This window comes from Lactuca virosa, chromosome 4 (genome assembly GCF_052849685.1).
Source record: "Lactuca virosa cultivar CGN04683 chromosome 4, Lactuca_virosa_CGN04683_v6, whole genome shotgun sequence".
Lineage (NCBI taxonomy): Eukaryota > Viridiplantae > Streptophyta > Magnoliopsida > Asterales > Asteraceae > Lactuca > Lactuca virosa.
The window spans coordinates 525,832,357-525,836,572 of record NC_136429.1 but is presented as its reverse complement, the minus strand read 5'-3'; the positions used below and the strand labels follow the sequence as shown (position 1 = coordinate 525,836,572).

The window sequence follows — 4,216 nt, the reverse complement described above, 5'->3', positions numbered from 1 at the left end:
CAAAGTATGAAAAAAGCACAATCCCAATTTACATATACAAAGAAATTGTTCAAATAACATTAAATATATGTAATTTCTAAGTGATTTTTTAGAGTGACTAGTATTGTCGGTGCCAAGAAAAAAGGTAGGAATTAGGATTCTATTTTTTTAAAACATAAATAATAATACAACACTGTAATTTATAAACTAATACGTAGATTAATACATGATTATATTTAAATAATTATTAAATTAAATATAAAATAAAGTTAAATGGGTTGGTGGGTTGAAAACGGGTTAATAATTTTTACCCGACCCAACCTATTTAATTAAATGGGTTAGACGGGTTGACCCATTTAATTTAAATGGGTTGAAAATCTCAACCCAACCTGCTAATTTTGGGTTGGGTTCGGGTTAGGTGGTGGGTTGGGTCGATTTTTGCCAGCTTTACCCAAAACACAATTCAAGGGGTTAAATATCTTAACCATCATTACCTCTTTCCATAAAGACTAAACTTTGCCTCCTTAAGGCCCAAAGCCTTTACACAATCGACTTCCTACCCACGACCCTGAAATAAAAAATGACCGGAAACATGGTTACATAATTTTTTGTGATTTTGGCACTAAGATTCCAATTTTGATATTAAGTTTTTCATCAATTTTCCACATAAATGAAATAAACATATGCACAGACAAACAAAAAGAAACGATGGTTCATAAAAAAATATCATTCCTAATCTTTTTTCAAAGAATGATGTTTACCATAAAAGCAATGTAGGTATTAAAAACAGGATCACCTAAATCCCAAAGTACAACTTAGTTCTGATTTTGTTCTTGTGACACGCTCGATTGAAATCATAAGGTGGTTTTCATTAAGACTCGTTAGTTGTTACAGAGAAATTGAAAGTAAGTTTCCACAACTACGGACTCTTGGTAAGTTACACAGCTATTTCTTGCAATTAAACCATTTTGAAGTGGAACCAAAACTTGGACCACGTACGGAAAGCAAAAGAAATAGACATCCTAACCTATAAGATTGATATATTAGAAATAGGCAGTTATTTCACTTTTTATTTCCTGCAATTCATCCTTTTAACTTATAGGTTGAGGTGTCCGAAGTCAAAGACCTTGAACCACATCACAACCATTGCAAAACAAAAAAGATGGATGATGTTTGTGAACATACACAATACATACACAGAAAATGGGCAGGTAGGTACCAACTAACTTAAATTGTACATAATTCACATCATTCTCATGACCAACCAATACATCAATTTCATGTGTTGGTTGTGAATCATCTGTTTTGGTATTCGGTGGTTTACAAGCACTCCAAACCTGCAACCAATGAAGCAAGCCCTGCCCTCTTAGAGAGACCTATACATTTCCTGGATTTTATGCATCAGGAGTATGTATGTATGTATGTATTGTATGGTACCCTTGCAAATGTATCAGAGCTACCGGTGACAAACACAGTTCCATTTGCATTGTAAGCACAACAAAGTATTTGGTTGTTTTGTGAAATGCCAAGCACAATTTATATATTTTTGAATACTTCTACATGAATACATATATTTTTGAACACCCCTACATGATATAGTCAATGACCCAAAAACACATAACTAATGTCGCCACAAGCTTACAGAAATAATATTCTAAAATAATCAATATCTTTGGTATGGTGCCCATTTGTTCTTAAATTGGATTCATCACGCAGCTATTAGATTCACACAAAATGCTAATATGGTAGTACAACAAACAAATTTTCTGTAAATAGGATCAACAGTATTTAAAGAATGCCACAAAAACCCAAGCACAAATGAAATGTTCACCTAGCTTTCATTACAAAAACACCCGTATCATTTGCATCAAGTTCTAGTTATGGGAAATTATTTGGGAAGAAAAGAGAACAAAAGAAAAACTCCCAAATGCATTTGTTGTAACATCTTCATATGTTTGTGGTATTTGAAGGCCATGTTATAGTGGGGTCGCAAATCCTGTCAAGTAAATAAAATGAAACTAATGTCAATATGAAAGTTATTTGAGAATATGACAACACTAAAAAGTTATTTCTAACTTAATGCAGAAAGAACAACTTAATAGAGAAAGGCGAAAAAACATGACATGACATAACGTAACAAGTTATGTTATGTTATTCACTAGGCTAATAATGTCAATGGGATAAAAATTGTAATATTGTCTCCCCCAAAAAGGTATTATTAGACTATCTTACATGATGTCAATAGAGTAAGTTCTAACAAGTCTATGTAGTGCTATTATTACATTGTAATGTTAGTCAAGATTTATGTGAATTCAAAACCAGACATAATAACAATACATAGCAAATAATGGCATCACCAAAACAAAAGGGAATTATGGGATAGATTGACTGAATGATTTGAAACTTGAAATACAAAAAGCAATTTGAAGCAATGCACCTTCAGATAGTGTACCCCACTGGCCAACCTTGGAGGACAACATTGAGTTGAGCAATGCTGAAGCAGTAGCTGAATGAAGAGGCATCAGAGACTGCATACCACCCAACTCCACAGGAAGCCTACAATAAAAGTGAATATTTTAACTACAAGTTGCAATAACAACTGATTATGCTTCTAAATTCCTGTTATTGAAGCTTAACATACATACATATCAAGATAATGTAACATTAAGTAGCTTACACTAACTTTAAAGACAAGATCTATTCATTATCTGATTCCAATTGTGTATGTTGCAATAGCCACTTCGAAAACACACACCCAGATGCACCCTAAACTCTCTACATTCAATCCTTGACCTAAAAAGGAATTCATAATCACACTTAATTTCAGCTATTCCATGTGTTTCAAAATGGGAAATTTCTCGAATTTCTGAAGATCACCTAGATGTGCGATTGTGATTGGTGAATTGAGGATAATGTCTAACTCTTCATATAGTAAATTGACATTCCCCAATCATTCATCGTCTCTTAAACATAAATGTAAACGAAATTCTACAAATGAATGTCTTATAGACTAACAGGAGTGACAGATTTTGATACAAAATGTAATTTAATAATCGAATAAAAAAAGGTTTGTATGCAGAAATGAACCTGGACAACAAACGAGGGTTTCGGCGACCGGAGATGCTAGAGAAGGTTTTAGAAGTCTCCGGCGACAATCCGGTTGTACTAGATTGAAATTGGAATTTACGGGTGGAGGTGAGAAATGACCTCACTCGCTGAAGAGCCTGTTTTCCTGAATTGGACGCCATTGTTGATTAGAGTCGCGAAGCTCTCTTGCGTTCAAAATCAACGTCTTATTAAACCCTAACAGTGACGCACGCGGGCAAAGTTAACGGGTGTAAAAGCCTTGGGCCTCTACTACGTAGTCCAGCAGAATTATTTATTTAATTTCACTTTTCACGTCCAAAATAAAATATTCTAAATATATATATATATATATATATATATATATATATATATATATATATATATATATATATATTATAAACCAAAGATCTTGATTCTTGTGTAGTAAACTGATTGGATGTTAGGCCAACAACATTTTTGTGTAATTTACAATTATTCACTTGAAATTATAAAACATAGTCTAGTATTTTCAAATATTGGAAAAATGTCTGTCACACAAACTTTTCATTTTTGTTTTTAAGCATCCAATATTGTTTTCAAGCTACTTCCCCTTACTTCATTTTCTTGTGTCTTGCGTCGGCAGTACCCTTCGTCTTCTCCGATCAGTGATGATTGTGTTGGATTAACCACATAACCCAATCGATTTTCGATCCGACCACATAACCAAATTTACAGGGCTTCAGATTCACCACAACGTTTCCTCTACGTGTGTGTGTGTGTGATTTACAATTTGGATTAGCTGTCTTCCAAGATTCTTCAACCCTCCATCGTCTCCATCACCAATCAAAAATAACCAAATATTCCACAACCTTGGTTTTCCTACATAACCAACAATTATCAGATAACGAAGTGCATGTGTGTGTGATTTACAGTTTGGATTAGCTGCCTTCCAAGATTCTTCAACCCTCCATCGTCTCCACCACCAATCAAAACTATCCTAATATTCTACGACCTCGGTTTCCCTACATCAACAACAATTATCAGATAACCAAGTGCCTTCCACTCTTGATATTCCATCTCGTCAACCTCCGACCTAGAACCCTATGTTATCGTTATCGATGTAGGCCTTCAAAGTGATTTTAATGCAAGATCAAGCATTTGAAGATGCAAA

The 4,216-nt window shown here is 34.0% G+C and overlaps 1 long non-coding RNA gene across 1 annotated transcript; it reads right to left on the bottom strand.

The window, feature by feature from the left end:
- Positions 1-1,725: 1,725 nt before the first annotated feature.
- LOC145109484 (uncharacterized) lies at positions 1,726-3,310 on the bottom strand. Its single transcript, XR_013709032.1, has 3 exons — positions 3,067-3,310; positions 2,417-2,535; positions 1,726-1,975 (listed from the first exon to the last, which is right to left on the bottom strand). It is a non-coding gene; the product is annotated as an uncharacterized LOC145109484 (long non-coding RNA).
- Positions 3,311-4,216: the final 906 nt, after the last annotated feature.